Source organism: Gorilla gorilla, chromosome 12 (assembly GCF_029281585.2).
Source record: "Gorilla gorilla gorilla isolate KB3781 chromosome 12, NHGRI_mGorGor1-v2.1_pri, whole genome shotgun sequence".
Taxonomy (NCBI): Eukaryota; Metazoa; Chordata; class Mammalia; order Primates; family Hominidae; genus Gorilla; species Gorilla gorilla.
The window spans coordinates 130,350,888-130,369,198 of record NC_073236.2 but is presented as its reverse complement, the minus strand read 5'-3'; the positions used below and the strand labels follow the sequence as shown (position 1 = coordinate 130,369,198).

Here is an 18,311-nt window from a genome sequence, read left to right as displayed (position 1 = left end):
AGTCACAGTAGCTTTGGACCCAAATGTATGCTGCTCCTCTCTCCCCATGTTCTTTGCTTCTGTTCTTAGCCTGGGGTAAAGTCCTCCTTGTCCTGGGCCAGACATACTGTCAAGAGAAAGCTTGGTATTGGACTGACTCCATTTAAAGGAACTTATTTTATGAATCTGTCCCAGGAAAATATAGTAACTCGTTAACAGTTTTGAATGATTTGTTCTTTGCTTTTTGGCAAATTTCAGTTTATCCTTGCTAGAGGGAAAACAATAAAATCCACAAGTAATTCCCAATTTTCAACCTAGCCCAGCAATTTAACCTCCTCACTCACTTTGCCAAGGCTACTAACAAGTAGCTGTGTGCCTGGCCTGCTTTCCTTCTCTCCTCTCCCTGGTCCTGCCCATTGGCAGGGAGCCTCTTGTGAGTCATAAGATGACCAAGAGATCACACGGCGAGAGACTGAAAGAAAAGCAGCAAAGCCCTGGGTAATCAAGGCCCTAAACGGAAAGTGTCAGGATCTTGGGGTAAGTGGCTTTTATATCTTTGAAACTGCTCAGTAATTTTCCAGAGAGATGTTGGTTGGGACCCAGAGGAGTTGTGCCCCGCCCATAGTTAATGCTCAATAAGTTTATTAAGTCAAGAAACAAATTTAGGCTTGGCGAGTCCTGCCTGATGACAGGTAAACCCATCCTCATACAAGAATGGATCATTTACCCACCTCGCTTAGGAAAAAGAGGAGGTTATCAGGTTGTTAAGAAATGGGGCCAGGTCCAGGGCCAGGGCCGGGCACGGTGGCTCACACCTATAATCCCAGTACTCTGGGAGGCCAAGGTGGGTGGATCACTTGAGGTCAGAAGTTCAAGAGCAGCCTGGCTAACAAGGTGAAACTGTCTCTACTAAAAATACAAAAATTGGCTGGGCACAGTGGCTCACGCCTGTAATCTCGACACTTTGGGAGGCCAAGGCAGGCAGATCACCTGAGGTTGGGAGTTCGAGACCAGCCTAACATGGAGAAACCCTGTCTCTACTAAAAATACAAAATGAGCAGGGCGTGGTGCCACATGCCTGTAATCTCAGCTACTCAGGAGGCTGAGGCGGGAGAATCGCATGAACCCGGGAGGCAGAGGTTGCAGTGAGCTGAGATGGCGCCATTGTACTCCAGCCTGGGCAACAAGAGCAAAACCCCTTCTCAAAAAAAAAAAAAAAAAAAAAATTAACTGGATGTGGTGTCATGTGCCTGTAACCCCAGCTGCTCGGGAGGCTGAGGCAGGAGAATCACCTGAACCCGGGAGGCAAAAGTTGCAGTGAACCAAGATCCACCACTGCACTCCAGCCTGGACAACAGACAGACCAAGACTCCATCTCAAAAAAAAAAAAAAAAAAAAGAAAAAAAAAAAAGAATCTGGGCTGGACACAGTGGCTCATGACTATAATCCCAGCACTTTGAGAGGCCGAGGCAGGAGGGTCACTTAACCCCAGGAGTTCAAGACCAGACATAGTGAGACCCTGTCTCTACAAAAAATAAAAATTTTTTTGTAGATTTTTTATCTACAAAAATCTGGGCGTGGTGGTGGATGCCTGTGGTCACAGCTACTCAGGAGGCTGAGGCAGGAGGATCACTTGAGCCTGAGAGGTCAAGGCTGCAGTGAGCTGAGATCGTGCCACTGCACTCCATCCTGGGTGACAGAATGCAACCCTATCTCAAAAAAAAAAAAAAAAAAGAACCTGCTAACCTGCTACTCTAGACCCCCTGCCTTGAGGATGGTGGCATTCACATTGCAGCTATTGTGAAAAATGTCCCCAGAGTTTACAGGCTACAAGCTAACAGTGGCATTCCTACTGGGAGCCAAGAGGGCAGGGTCTAGGATCCTGATCAATGAGATCTGCTTATGAAAACATCTTAAAACCTGGACTACAGAAAAAAGCACTCTTGCTTCCATACTGTTCAGATTATGTATGCAAAACGAGTAAGAACTGCCTGTCCAGTGTGCCTCTCTGCTTAATATAGAGCTTAGAAGTCCTCTAATTCTGTTTTGTTTTGTTTTCTGAGACAGGGTCTCACTTTGTTGCCCAGGCTGGAATGCAGTGGTATGAACATGGTTTACTGCAGCCTCGACCTCCTGCGCTCAAGCGATCCTCCCACCTCAGCGCACAGAGTAGCAGGGACTACAGGCACATGCCACCACGAGGTTTTGCCATGTTGCCCAGACTGGTCTTGAACTCCCGGGCTCGAGCGGTCCTCTGGCCTCGGCCTCCCAAAGTGCTGGGATTACAGGCGTGAGTCAGAAGTTCCCTAATTCTGATATGTGTGGTCACTACGCAGTTCTGTGCTTTGCTTCCGAAGGACTGATCGCCTTGAAGAACCAGAATATAAAGAGGTTACGTCGGGGGAACATTACCATTTATTTATTGGCTTACTCTGAAAGACAAGTAAGTTAGTGCAGAATCACAACGTTGGCTCATTATTGGTATCATGGGCAGCCTGCAATGTTTGATCAGCATATCTATCTAGTTATGTATTGATTTACTTACATTCTGCTTTGTTCAATAAATAATTTGAAAGCATACATCCATTAAAAACTTCAGGGCCGGGCGTGGTAGCTCACACCTGTGATCCCAGCACTTTGGGAGGCCGAGGTGGGTGGATCACAAGGTCAGGAGATCAAGACCATCCTGGCTAACACAGTGAAATCCCGTCTCTACTAAAAATACAAAAAAATTCGCCAGGCATGGTAGCAGGCACTTGTAGTCCCAGTTACTCGGGAGGCTGAGGCAGGAGAATGGCGTGAACCCAGGAGGCGGAGCTTGCAGTGAGCTGAGATCGCACCACTGCACCCCAGCCTGGGCAACAGAGCGAAACTGTGTCTCTAAAAATAAAAATAAAAAATAAAAACTTAAGTTAGGCTGGGCACAGTGGCTCACACCTGTAATCCCAGCACTTAGGGAGGCTGAGGCAGAAGGATTGCTTAAGCCCAGGAGTTCAAGATTAGCCTGGGCAACATAGCAAGAACCCATCTCAAAAAAAATTATAATAAAAATAAAAACTTCAGTTAATAACATAGATGCGAATTTGAAATATACAGAGGAATGTGGTTGCCACCTAGTCCGATGATGTTTTCGAGCTCTTGTGTTTTGGGGTTTTTTTTCTTTTAGCTATAGTACCCTATCTGCAAAATAAATCTTTTGCAGAATCGTATTGTATAAAATGGATGAAAGCAGAGCTATTGGGTTTGAAGCATTCCTGAACCATCTCGTGGAACCCTATGTCTTCCTGGAGTCTACAGAGCTATTGGGTTTGAAGCACTCCTGAACCGTCTAGTAGAACCCTATGTCTTCCTGGAGTTTACAGAAAAAGAGACTCAGGGATTTTCCCAAAGCACACTGCAAGTTAGGGGCAGGAATGACAGCCCAGACCTTCTGGTTTCCAGTCCAGGGCTCAACTGCCTAAACAGTGGCATCTCTTCAGGCAGGCCCTGTCAGAGGCAGGTTAGTATTTTTATTTTACTTCTTTTTTTGGTAAAGACCAGGTCTTGCCATGTTGACCAGGCTGGTCTCAAACTCCTGGCCTCAAGTGATCCTCTCACCTTGGCCTCCCAAATTGCTGAGATTACAGATATGAGCCACTATGCCCAGCCCAGGCTAGTTTTTTTTTTTTTTTTTTTTTTTTTAAAGAAACTGTCTTGCTCTGTCACCCAAACTGGAGTGCAATAGTATGATCACAGCTCACTGTAGCCTGGAACTCCCCGGCTTAAGTGATCCCCCCACCTCCTGAGTAGCTGCGACTACAGGCGCATGCCACTAGGCCTGGCTGTTTTCTATATTTTGTAGATACAGGGGTCTTACTATGTTGCCTAGGCTGGTCTTGAACCCCTGAGATCAAGCGATCCTCCTGTCTTGGCATTCCAAAGTGCGGGGATTACAGGTGTAAGCTATTGTGCCCAGGCCTCCAGGCTAGTTTTTGATTGCCACCTGACAGATGAGTTTGCAATCCAACATTTGCTGGTAACAGGATCATCCACCCAGCACAATATACTCAAAAGGAGCAGCTGGAAGGCTAGTCATTCACTAATTGCCACCTCCAGTGTCTCAATAATGAGGCATTCAAGTTGAGCATTTAAGGCAAAATTCAAAGAAATTAGACATCTATTTTGGGAGACATGAGAGGGCACAATGCTTTCCTCCACAGATGAGAGCTCTTAACTCTTTGTGAGGTAGAGGGATATTTGCCCTTAAGAAAGTAGGTGGATGAGGCCAGGCACAGTGGCTTACGCCTGTAATCCCAGCATTTCGGGAGGCCAAGGTGGATGGATTGCTTGGGCTCAAGAATTCGAGACCAGCCTGGGCAACATGGCAAAACCTCATCTCTATAAAAAACACAAAAATTAGCCAGGTGTGATGGTGTGAGCCTGTAGTTCCAGCTACTCGGGAGGCTGAGGTGGGAGGATCACTTTAGCTCAGCAGGTGGAGGTTGCAGTGAGCTGTGAACCACTGCACTCCAACCTGGGTGACAGAGCTGTACCCTGCCTCAAAACAAAAAACCCTGGCCCGGCACGGTGGCTCACACCTGTAATCCCAGCACTTTGGGAGGCCAAAGTGGGCAGATCACTTGAGTTCAGGAGTTTGAGACCAGCCTGGACAACATCATGAAACCCCATCTCTACTAAAAATACAAAAAATTAGCCGGGCATGGTGGCAGGTGCCTGTAATCCCAGCTACTCGGGAGGCTGAGGCATGATAATCACTTGAACCTGGGAGGCAAAGGTTGCAGTGAGCCGAGATCATGCCACTGCACTCCAGCCTGGGTGACAGAGTGAGACTCAGTCTCAAAAAAAAAAAACAAAGAAAACAAAACAAAACAAAAAACCCCAGAAAGTAGGGGGGTGGCGCAGCTTAATTTGGGTATATAAGCTCTCTTCATCTGATTTTAACCTATAAAGGACTCAAAAGAAAATCATTAGTACCCATTATTATATTAGAAGTAATATCTCCCCCCAAGCAATCAGGAAGTTTCTTCCCTTAGGATGGAATATGTTAGCAATAGGCTTTCCTTCACTTTAGGGAAGCTGCTCATTCTGCTATCTGGACAGCAGGAAGGAATTCTTGGCTGAAAATTCAGAAGTCAAGGGCAAGCCAAATCTTCCAAACCCTTTATCACTTAGGCCTTCTAGTCATGCACAAAAGGAATCAATTCACGCTAAGCAGAAAAAGAGCTTACTGGAAGGCTATCTAGCAGTTCACATAATTGATAAGAAAGCTGAAACACCAGACTCAGAAAACAGGAGTCATGGGAAATGGGTAGTGGAGACTCAGCCAAAGCCATGCCCAGTGGTCTGGAAGGACATCACCACCAGCACTGCTACCGTGAAATACAGCCTTCTAGACACCACTGGACTGTCCATATCACCAAAAGTATATCCTCAAACATTCCTGCCTTTTTTATCCCTTCCCTCAGGATTCTGAGTCCTGGGTGGGAGCATCCAGTCAGCTGAACTTAGTTCACAAGCCTGCATTCCAATGGCCAGGTGATGGGACTCTGGCTCTGTCTCCTGCTAAGACTCATACAACAGCACGGGGGAACAAAGTTTTCAGATGTTCAGTAGGCAAATATCAGCAATGTCCACTAGAGTTCCTTCTAACTTTAAGTCCTACAGCCAATTGATCTGAAAGCAGGAAAAGGATGAGAAATAACTTGAATAGCACTACAGGGACCAAGCTGTAAAGAATCAGATCCTATCTCTGGTGAAGCCCTCCAATCATCTCCTAAAGATCTTTAATTTTGCAAAACCATCACTAGTAAGGGAGACTAATAAATATCAAAGTGAATTTCATGAGAATCCATTTCTCAGGCATTTCTTTTTGAGGCAGGGAAATGTACCAATCTAGCTTTTTTCTTTTTGAGATGGAGTCTCACTCTGTTGCCCAGGCTGGAGTGCAGTGGCACGATCTCAGCTCACTGTAACCTCCGCATCCTGGGTTCCAACAATTCTCCTGCCTCAGCCTCCTGAGTAGCTGGGATTACAGGCACATGCCTAATTTTTGTATTTTTAGTAGAGACGGGGTTTCACCATGTTGGTCAGGCTCATCTCGAACTCCTGACCTCGTGATCCACCCACCTCGGCCTCCCAATTTATTTTAAGATGGAGTCTTGCTCTGTTGCCCAGGCTAGGGTGCAGTGGCACGATCTCGGCTCATTGCAACCTCTGTCTCCCGGATTTGAATCTTGACTCTTCATAGTTGAGTAACTTTGGACAAGTCCCCTAATCTGTAAAATAGGCATAATGCTTCAAAGGATTGTTATAGGACTATATGAGATCATTTACGCATTTTGCATGCAACAAATATTTGATTACTCTATGACAGCCATCAGGCTAGGTGAACAGAACAGAAGGACCTTGTGCCTAGCACATAATAGGAACTCAGTAGATACCTCCTAAATGTACCTGGTTGTTTCATGCCTTTATAGTATTTTAATTTTTTTTTCTTTTTTTCTTTTTGAGATGGATTCTTGCTCTGTCGCCCAGGCTGGAGTGCAGTGGTGTGATCTTGGCTCACTGCAACCTCCACCTTCCAGATTCAAGTGATTCTCCTGCCTCAGCCTCCCGAGTAGCTGGGATTACAGGTGTGCACCGCCACGCCCAGCTATATAAATATATTTATATACATATTTGTTTCACCATGTTGGTCAGGCTGGTCTCAAACTCCTGACCTCAGGTGATCCACTAAGCTTGGCCTCCCAAAGTGCTGGGATTACAGGCGTGAACCACTGTGCCAGGCTGCATATTTCTTTAGCAATGTATGCTGAATTCTGTAGTAATGAGAGAACATGTGTTACTTGCTTTGAAATGTTTCAGCAAAGAAAAATAAATTATCGCATAATAAAGAATTAAAGGCCGGTTGCCATGGCTCACGCCTGTAATCCCAACACTTTGGGAGGCCGAGGCAGGCAGATCATGAGGTCAGGAGTTCGAGACCAGCCTAACCAACATGGTGAAACCCCATCTCTACCAAAAATACAAAAATTAGCCGGACGTGGTGGCACACGCCTGTAATCCCAGCTACTTGGGAGGCTGAGGCAGGAGAATCACTTGAACCCGGGAGGCAGAGGTTGCAGTGAGCCAAGATCACACCACTGCACTCCAGCCTGGGTAACAGAGCGAGAATCCATCTGAAAAAGAAAAAAAGAAAAAATAATAAAAAGAACTAAAATACTATAAAGGCATGAAACAACCAGGTACATTTAGGAGGTATCTACTGAGTTCCTATTACGTGCTAGGCACAAGGTCTTTCTGTTCTGTTCACCTAGCCTAATGTCTGTCATCATCAAATATTTGTTGCATGCAAAATGTGTAAATGATCTCATATAGTCTTATAACGATCCTTCGAAACATTATGACTGTTTTACAGATTAGGGGACTTGTCCAAAGTTACTCAACTATGAAGAGTCAAGATTCAAATCCAGAGACATCTGACTTCATTTCCCTTCATAACAACCATCTAAGGAAGTTCCTATTACTTTGGGAACTCCTAGTAGCAGGTGGTTAAAAAAAACTCCTGGACAACATACTATGCTATTTGAATCATCCTACTTCTTACACGTTCCTCCAGGATGCACTCTTCTCCCATTCTGAAACTGACAGTTCTCTTTACAAACTGTGTATGTTTCATTCCTGGATTGCATCTGAGCTGCCGTCATGGAACAGGCATTGAGTTTTAGCGTGTGTGATGTCCCATGTGTTCATTTTGTCTCCCCACACTATAAACTTGAGAGGCAAGGCCAACTCTTTTATGTCTTCAAATGCTTTGCTGCCAAACACAGGATTGGAAATGGCCAACAAAGACTAAAATGCTGCTTCTCTACCCTTTTCACTATTCCATCTACTGGAAATTTAAGCAAGACTTGCAGAGATCACTTCAGGTTATCTGTTCCCCTACAAGAAACACTTGTGGTTTGACCTGAAATAGTTTTCTGCTGATTCTTTCTCTACAGCCCTGAACCCTAAAAACAAATGAAATGCATCAACACAATACTAAATGCCTACACATTATTTCTATTATGTCTTTAAAAAAAGAGTGAAAGCTTTTTCATGTTTGCTTTAAATCAACCATGTAGAAACTGGAGGGACCAGTGAAGAGAAATAGAGGGAATGAACTCAAATGCTCTAACTTGCAATAGGATGGTTGGGTTCTTACTTTGACTCACCTGACCTTTACAACCATTAGCCAGCTCACATGATGCCCAAACAAGTTGCTGAGCCTCCTGCCCATCCTCGGTATATATCCCTGGTTTCCTGTCTCAAGCTTTAGGCCAATCTCCATCAACACTGACCTCACATGAATACTAAATGCAGATATCTGACCTCATATTTCTCTGCCAGTCAGATCCCTGGCCTCTTTACTACAGACCTTAAGGACCAGTTCTCAAACTCATCTCATTGGCATCTTTTCACATCACGAAATCTATCTGGTCAGGATTTGAATAAAACTGTATTTTTACTTTAATACAAGAGTCAACATGGGCAGTGACTAAATAAAGGGGGTGGGGACAGAGTTAACACGAGCCACCTATGCTGTTACATATATATATATATATCCCGATTAATTTCAGTTGGTGAAGAGGAAGACCCTCGGGCACAGATTTCAACACTGTGCTGGACTCAGACCCAAAATCCTTTGACTTATTTTTATTTTTTGGGATGAGGTCTCGCTATGTTGCCCAGGCTGGAGTACAGTGGCTATTCATAGGCACTATCATAGTGCAGGGTAGCCTTGAACTCCTGGCCTCATGATCCTCCCACCTCAGCCTCCCTAGTGGCTGGTAGCTGGGACTACAGACACAACCAGCCCTCTGACTTATTTTTACTACTGTGCTGTGAAACTCACCCGATCTTTACTTTGGCCTTTATTATTGAGGCTTCCTTAAAGCAGTGGTTCTCAAAGTACCAGGTCCTGATCAGCAGCATCAGCATCAATTTGTTAAAAATACAAATGCTCTATGGGGCCCTACCTCAGACTTACTGAATCAAAACTCCTTAGTCAAGACTTAACTGCTGGTAAGTGACTGAGTTTTTGGTCAAAGGCATTTCCTTTTAGCACTTGTTCTCTGGGTCCTGATTTTTCTTCACTTATTTCAGCAGAATGACCTTTCCCATTGTATTCCATCAGAGAGTGCTAATTAGAAGCAAAACCACGGCTTAATTGTCTTTTTTTTTTTTTAACTTCGCATTCCCAAGTTATACTGTCATTTTCTTTTTGTGACTATGTCCTTGAAAATCTAGGGCAATAGGTCTGCTCAGTGTTGTTGATTTTCTTATCCACAAGACTGGTTTCACTTTATTAGAACTTTCTAGTTCCAAAATTAGGCTATCCTGCTAACTTCCTTCCCACTTGAGTGTTCCACTACATACATTCCACAGCCCTTTACACTTGGAAATACTTTCACACATTGGCTTGCAGGCTAGATTGTCCACCTTTTATCTGTAAAAGGTAAAACAGAAACTCAGTGAGATTAAAGCCATAGCTATAAAGTAGTGAAGTTTAAAGTTCTAGTACCTACTTCAGTCCAAGCACGCAATACATTTAACAAGTATGTGAATGACCACGGAAGCCAGATCTTTGACTTCTAGGCGGTTTTCTTTCCTTTTTTTTTTTTGAGATGGAGTCTCGCTCTGTTACCCAGGCTGGAGTGCAGTGGCACGATCTCGGCTCACTGCAACCTCCGCCTCCCAGGTTCAGGCAATTCTCCTGCCTCAGCCTCCCAAGCAGCTGGGATTACAGGTGCACGCCACCATGCCCAGCTAACTTTTGTATTTCTAGTAGAAACGGGGTTTCACCATGTTGGCCAGGCTGGTCTCGAAATCCTGACCTCAAGTGATCCGCCTGCCTTGGCCTCCCAAAGTGCTGGGATTACAGGCATGAGCCACTGCACCCAGTTTCTGGCTGGTCCTTTCTATCTCTAGATCACACAATCTCTCATGTTACATAGTTGTGGGAATAGACAAGTCTAGCTCCAAAAAGCGTTAATAATCTTGTCCCGTTTATTTTCCTAGCTCCCAAGTTGTGGTGTTGCCACCAGTATTAGAACACAGTGGTCTCCAAAATCTTGCCAATGAATCCTCCAAGGTGCGTACCAAGTTCCAGAATAACTGAAAGAACATCACATACACATGCTGGGTACAGTAGCTCACATCTGTAATCCCAGCACTTTGGGAGGCCGAGGTGGGAAGACTGCTTAAGGCCAGGAGTTCAAGACCACCCTGGGCAACATAGTGAGACCTTGTCTCTACCCTCCTCCCCAACCCCCCCCCAAAAAGCACCACCTGTCAAGGAGAATGGCATGGCAACATGGCTGAAACACAGAGCCTTATCTAAAGACCCACAGGGCTAGAATGGAGAAAGAACTCTCAGAACAAACTTCAGATAGGTAAAAAACCTGGTAATGTCAGTAGAAAATGAGAAACAAATAGTCTGGCTTCCTTCAAGGACTAAACGACCTGAGTTACTCCCATAAAATGGTGGAGAGTAGAGCCCACAAGATTACTGAATGGCAGAGATCTTTGCAACGAATGCCAGCTTCCAGTACACACTTCCACAGGAAAGTGAAGGTTAATCTAGCTTAATTAAGTGCTTTCACTCCTCTACACCTCTGATAGGAGAAAGAAAACCAGGCTACACTGGAAGTTAAATCTCAGTTGGACTTAAACTTTTTCTAGTTTTCTTTTTTTTTTGGAGACGGAGTTTCACTCTTGTTGCCAGGGCTGGAGTGCAATGGCACAATCTCGGCTCACTGCAACCTCCACCCCCCGGGTTCAAGCAATTCTCCTGTCTCAGCCTCCCAAGTAGCTGTGATTACAGGCACCTGCCACCACGCTGGCTAATTTTTTATTTTTTTTTATAGAGATGGGGGTTTCACCATGTTCGCCAGGCTGACCTCAGGTGATCTGTCCGCCTTGGCCTCCCAAAGTGCTGGGATTATAAACGTGAGCCACCGCACCCGGGACTTTTTCTAGTTTTCAACATTGTTATCTATACATCCTCAAGTGTAAGCTGTCACAGGAAGAAAAATGTGTCTTTTTTTTTTTTGAGACAGAGTCTTGCCCTGTCACCCAGGCTGGAGTGCAGTGGCGTGATCTTGGCTCACTACAACCTCCACCTCCTGGGTTCAAGCAATTCTCCTGCCTCAGCTTCCTGAGTAGCTGGGACTACAGGCGCCCGCCACCACGCTTGGCTAATTTTTGTATTTTTAGTAGAGACAGGGTTTCACCATATTGGCCAGACTGGTCTTGATCTCCTGACTTTCTGATCTGCCCACTTCGGCCTCCCAAAGTGCTGGGATTACAGGCGTGAGCCACCGCGCCCGGCCAGTTCTTTATTTCTTTCTTTTTCTTTTCTTTTTTTTTTTTGAGACGGAGTCTTGCCCTGTCACCCAGGCTGGAGTGCAGTGGTGCGATCTTGGCTCACGGCAAGCTCCACCTCCCAGGTTCACGCCACTCTCCTGCCTCAGTCTCCTGAGTAGCTGGGATGACAGATGCATGCCACTACACCCGGCTAATTTTTGTAGTAGAGGCGGAGTTTCACCATGTTGGCCAGCTGGTCTCGAACTCCTGACCTCAGGTATCTGCCTGCCTTGGCCTCCCAAAGTGTTGGGATTACAGACATGAGCCACCGTGCCTGGAAAAATGTGTAGTTCTTTTACATGGGCAAGTTTCTACTATTAAAAAAAAATAACCATCACAGGGCATCCTAAGTAGCCTAGCTAGCAGTGGCAGCTACTGCCCTCAGTAGCATGTCATAAGCAAAAGCAAAGTAAACATCCAAATAAAATGAATTAAGCCAGCTTGCCACAGCCTAGCATTGCAAGTCTACAGTATGCAATTTCACATGTCAAATCAGCAAGAAAATTCCTAACGTCTTTAGCTAAAATTACAGTAATTAAACAACTCTTTTGATAAGCACTTGAGTAAGAACCCCAGATATTCCTGAAGAAACTGTGTTAGAGCTCAAAAGAATTTAGGAGCCTAGTGTAGTAAGGCCTGTTGTATTGCCTGACTTTTACTCAGCGCTCAACCCAGTTTCAAGCCTACTTAATAATTCGTATCCCAAGAAAGCCCTTATTAGCTCTTTGCTAGCTGAATAAATTCTAACTCCACCATGGCTTCTGTGGAGGCCCAGGCTATGATATGTTGCAGAAATAGTGTCTGAGGACAAAGAACAGATAAGAAAGTTAATCTCTGCATAACCCATTCAGTAATGTGTAATGAAAATATCACTCTCAAAAGTGGAAGTCTCCCCTTTTTTCTGAAGGGCATTAAGGGATACTCATGGCTCAGCAAATTCTGAAGTAGAAATTGTCACAGTGCTGTAGGTAGAAGAGACTCAACAACGCCATCATGAAAAAAACTTCTGGAACTATTCACAACAGTAAAATTATGACCAACTTATAGTCCTAGGACATGGATTGCAGAAATCTTTAAGACCATCCATAAGAAATGGCTTTCAAACTTATTTGAAATCAATTTGACATCACAACCCACTTTTCATACATGCATAAACTGAAACTGGTTTCACAAAGTATTATTTCCCTTATAACATGCTACATATTTTCCCTTCTATTAAAAAAGTTGGCTGTCACCCATGAAGTTTGTTACCAGTTGGTCATGACTAGAGTTTAAAAAGCACTGATCAATTGCTTTAATCTTAAAAAAAAAAAAAAGGCAACATAACACAGTTGCTAAGAGTACTAACTTTGAAGTAGGACTGCCCAGGTTCAAATCCTGACACCGCTACTTGGCTATGAAGCCCAAGTCCTAGGTCATGTCACTAACTTCGGTGCTTCAGTTTCCCCCTCCAGAAATCAAGAGAAACCTTCTAATAAAACTTTGTTATCAAACTGAGTTTTATTTGTGAGGATGCCTAAAAAACATGATTGGCCCGGGACCCTGGCTGATGGCCTTTCCACTATATTGCAGCACTGAGCATGCAAATAACATTGATTATATAAGGGCCTTTGGTGTAAAGCATGTAAAATAAATGTGACAAGCAATGCTGGACGATAAATGCTTATTTCCTTACTTTCAGAAAGTAACTAGAGGGCTCATGCCTTAAAAAAAAAAAAACTTACCAGATAAATATGAACTAAAGCCTTCAATTTCTGAGTGGCAAGGAAAAAAAACAATTTTCATTAAGAATTCTTTTTAATTTAGCCAGTAGAGATTGAGATTTGGAGTTATTTGCCTCTGATTCTTGTCTAGTTTCAGGCCAAACACTAGCTAGTTGCTAGGACCTTGGGCAAGTCTGCAGTCTCCTTGGGCTCATTTCTATAATCGTAAGATGAGAGTTAGGCCCAAGATGTTGTAACACTGCCCCTTTTGAGGTTTTCCCCAAAGGGCAAAACTGACAGACTAAGGGGAAAGTCAAAGAAAAGAAAAACAAAAATCATCTCCAAAGATGCTAGAAAAAAAAAAAGAATAGCGTTATTTACTTGCCATAGTAAGGATGGTGAAGTACTCACAGCAGGCAATAGTGGCACAGAAATTGACTTGGTATGGCGTCTTGAGTTCAACCTCTAGTTGGCTACTTAATAGACATGTACATAAATGTTTTTGTTTTAGGACAGGGTCTCACTCTATCACTGGGGCTGGACTGCAGTGGTGCAATCACAGCTCATCACAGCCTTGACCTCCCGGGCTCAGGTGATCCTCCCACCTCAGTCTGGCAAGCAGCTGGGACTACAGGCATGCATCACCATGCCTGGCTAGTATTTTTGTAGAGGCAGGGTTTTGCCATGTTGTCCACTGGTCTCAAACTCCCGGGCTCAAAAGATCCACCTGCCTTGGCGTCCCAAAGTGCTGCGATTATAGGCGTGAGCCATGGCACAAGGCTCACATACATAACTTTGAGCTAATAATTTCTTTTTTTTTTTGAGATGGAGTCTCGCTTTGTCGCCCAGGCTGCAGTACAGTGGTGTGATCTCAGCTCACTGCAAGCTCCACCTGCCGGGTTCACGCCATTCTCCTGCCTCAGCGTCCCGACTAGCCGAGACTACAGGAGCCTGCCACCATGCCCGGCTGATTTCATTTTTTTCTGATCAGATGTTCTGTCACTTAAGGGCACTTGAGATGATTAAATATGAATGTGCATAGTACATGACCAGGTATCCAAAAAGACTTCAATAAACGTTGGTTCCTTCTAACTAAAAGGGCTGTATAAACATGCTAAGATGTTATAATTTTAGGGGCAGTCTCCAGCATTTCCTCCCGGGTATTATTACTTGCCACCTCCAAAGCATTAGCTCTGAAGGCATAACCTTTTCTTTTTTTTTTCTTCTGAAAGAGACAGGGTCTCTTTGCGTTGCTCAAGCTGGAGTGCAGTAGCTATTCACAGGCATGATCATCAAGCACCACAGCCCCAAACTCCTGGGCTCAAGTGATCTTCCTACCTCAGCGTACCTGGTAGCTGGGACAACAGGGTCATGCCACTGCACCTAGCTGGCATAGAAATTTTTTTTTTTGAGACACTGTCTCATTCTGTTGCTCAGGCTGGAGTGCAGTGGCACAATCACTGCTCACTGCAGCCTCAATCTTTCGGGCTTAAGCAATCCTCCCACCTCAGCCCCCTGAATAGTGAGGACCACAGGCGTGCACCACTATGCCCCGCTAATTTTTGTATTTTTTGTAGAGATGGGTTTTGCCATGTTGCCCAGCTGGTCTCAAACTCCTAGGCTCAAGCAGTCCACCCACCTCAGTCTCCTGAAGTGCTGGGATTACAGGCACGAGCCACAGTGCTTGGCCAGCATAGCCACTTTAAAATGAAGTGTGGGTTAAGGAGTAAACTGGCAAGTTTGCCCCAAATTCGATTTCATGATGATCTTGACATCTACACAGTGGTGTCACTTAACAGGAGTATGTTCTGAAAAACGCCTCGTTAGGCGACTTCATCGTTGTGCAAATATCACAGGATGTACTTACACAAGTACATGGCAGAGCCTACTACACACCTAGGCTATGTAGTAAAGCCTATATTCCTAGGCTACAAACACGTACAGCACGTTACCGTACTAACTACTGTAGGCAATTTCAACAAAACTAAATATTTGCTAAACACAAAAGATACAGTAAAAATCACTGCTGTATATGCAGTTCTTGCTACACGTAAACTGTTTAGCTAAATAACATTAATTCCAGAGAAGGCAAAGCTTACCAAATACAAATTCTACATGGGAGAGTGATAGAGATATAAGGCAGAATAAAACATGCAAAATTGCGGTCAGGCACGGTGGCTCACACCTGTAATCTCAGCACTTTGGGGGGCCAAGGTGGGCAGATCACCTGAGGCCACGAGTTCAAGACCAGCCTGGCCAACATGGTGAAACCCCATCTCTACTAAAACTACAAAAATTAGCCATGCGTGGTAGAGGGCACCTGTAATCCCAGCTACTCAGGAGGCTGAGGGAGGAGAATCGTTTGAACCCGTGAGGTAGAGGGTGCAGTGAGCCGAGTTTGTGCCATTGCACTCCAGCCTGGGCAACAAGAGTGAAACTCCGCCTCAAAAAAAAAAAAAAAAAAAAAAAGTAAACATGCAAAATTACCTTCATCAGTTTAAAGTGAAAGTCTTTCTAAACCATAAAGAATGATTGTTACTTTTAAAATATATCTAATGACATGAACCTACAGTGAGACTCATCATTGGACAAAGTCACTTCTGTTCCTGTCTGTAATAGGCCTAATATTTCTGAATGACTCAGCTCCTAAAAATTAGCCCATCTCAAAATCAGTGACCAAGATTCTGATCTTCTCAAATTATTTCACTCTTCAGTTGTAGTTTTTATGCATCTTTAAATGGCCTTCCTAATATTTTCACCATTTTTTAAGAAGTCTCTACTGATACATATTTAAGCTACAAGGTATAAGTATATTCTACCAACCGTGTCAAAAGAACTTACTGATCTTTGCCAACCAAAGATTAACAAATGAATGTACAAATATGTTGAAATAAAAATCTCTCGATTCTATTCTCGTGTTAGAATGCAATTTAAAAAATTATTATTAATATCTACCTAAATGCCATTAAGAAAAAACTGCCAAGTTCTAACTACAAAATAGGTGCAATATTTAAAATTTCTGATCTCAGAAAGTAATTTAAAAACTTAAAGACAAAGCTGATAGATTTAAATCCTCCCCCCATCCCAAAACTTTACTTACACTCTTTTCCTCAGGAAAGGTGTCCTCTCTCCTACTGAGTTCTTAGCAGTGTTCTATATCCTCTTCCTCTAGTGCCAGGAAGCCCAAAAAGCAGAGTCAAAAGGAGATACCACAGGCTGAGCCCGCTTTTAAAAGATGCAGAGCTTTTCTAAAGCAAGGAGACGTTTCAAGTTGGGACTAAATGTTGAGAATAATCTTTTTTTTTTTTTTGAGACAGTCTCGCTCTGTCACCCAGGCTGGAGTGCAGTGGCGTGATCTCCGCTCACTGCAACCTCCGCCTCCCAGATTCAAGCGATTCTGCTGCCTCAGCCTCCCAAGTAGCTGGGATTACAGGCCTATACCACCAAGGCTGGCTAATTTTTGAATTTTTATTTTCATTATTTTTTGAGACAGAGTCTTCCTCTGTCGCCCAGGCTGGAGTGCAGTGGCACAATCTCAGCTCACTGCAACCTCCGCCCTGCAGACTCAAGTGATTCTCCTGCCTCAGCCTCCTGAGTAGCTGGGATTACAGGCATGTGCCACCACACCTGGCTATTTTTTCCCCCCAAGACGGAGTCTTGCTCTGTCACCCAGGCTGGAGTGCTGTGGCGCGATCTCGGCTCACTGCAACCTCTGCCTCCCAGGTTCAAGCAATTCTCCTACCTCAGCCTCCTGAGTAGCTGGGATTACAGGTGCCCACCACCATGCCTCACTACTTTTTTTCTATTTTTAGTAGAGATGGGGTTTAACCATGTTGGCCAGGCTGGTCTCAAACTCCTGACCTTGTGATCCACCCACCTCGGCTTCCCAAAGTGCTGGGATGACAGGCGTGAGCCACTGCACCCAGCCATTTTTTTGTATTTTCAGTAGAGATGGAGTTTCACTATGTTGGCCAGGCTGGTCTTAAACTCCTGACCTCAAGTGATCCACCCGCCTCAACCTCCCAAAGTGCTGGGATTACAGGTGTGAGCCACTGTGCCCAGCCTAATTTTTGTATTTTTAATAGAGACAGGGTTTCACCATATTGGCCAGGCTGGTCTTGACCTCCTGACCTCAAATGATCTGCCCGCCTCAGCCTCCCATAGTGCTGGGATTACAGGCCACCGCGCCTGGCTAGAAAATAATCTATTCTTTAAGGCCACTTTGATAACATAATTCATTACTCAGTACATACCATTTTACTGGTCTTAAGAAATGATCATTTTTTCTCAATTCAAAATGTTATTTTTACTATGATTTTTATTTAAAAAGTAGTGTCCTGATTTAAATTTTGGGATACCAGAGTCCTACTGAATTCTGCCTTTTCATTTCCCCTTAGAAAACAAGTATAGGTCGGGCGCGGTGGCTCATGCCTGTAATCCTAGCATTTTGGGAAGCTCAGGCAGGTGGATCACCTGAGGTCAGGAGTTCAAGACCAGCCTGGCCAACATGGTGAAACCCCGTCTCTACTAAAAATAAAAAAAATTAGCCGGGTGTGGTGGCGGGTGCCTGTAATCCCAGCTACTCGGGAGGCTGAGGCAGGAGAATCTGTTGAACCCAGAAGGCGGAGGTTGTGGTGAGCCAAGATCGCACCACTGCACTCTAGCCTGGGCAAGAGTGAAACTCTGTCTCAAAAAAAAAAAAAAAAAAAAAGAAAACAAAACAAGTGTAAATGAAGCCTTGTTTCATATTCACATTTTAGGATCAAGAAGAATCCTACATAGCTATTTTTTCAGATTATCTTCTGACTTAAAAATCAGTTCTCAAGTCATTCAGTCTCAGTTATTTTACTAATCTGAGATTGGTTAGTAAAATAATAGCTATTGTGACACTATAAAACCAAAATTATTTTGAACTCACTAATAGTAAGATTGAATGTTTACAAACAGAAGCATAGAGTCCCCAACTTAATTTTTTGACTTTACAATGGTGTGGAAGTGACAGGCATTCAGTAGAAAGTATACTTCAAGTACCCACACAATCAATGGTTTTCACTTTCTGTGTTCAACAAATTACCTGAGCAATCCAACGCTTTAGTATAAAGTAGGCTTCATGTTCTTTGATTTTGCCCAACTGTAGGGCTAAGTGTTCTGGGCACATTTAATGTAGGATAGGCTAAGCTATAATGTTCATTAGGTTAGGTGTATTCAGTGCAGTTTTGACTT

General features: G+C 44.1%; 1 long non-coding RNA gene across 2 annotated transcripts; it reads left to right on the top strand.

Moving 5' to 3' along the window:
* Positions 1-441: 441 nt before the first annotated feature.
* On the top strand, positions 442-15,996 carry LOC134756811 (uncharacterized). Of its 2 annotated transcripts, none has more exons than XR_010130063.1 (4): positions 442-516; positions 2,047-2,422; positions 10,039-10,111; positions 13,938-15,996. It is a non-coding gene; the product is annotated as an uncharacterized lncRNA (long non-coding RNA). The 2 variants fall into 2 exon arrangements; XR_010130062.1 differs by having other exon boundaries at positions 13,914-15,996.
* Positions 15,997-18,311: the final 2,315 nt, after the last annotated feature.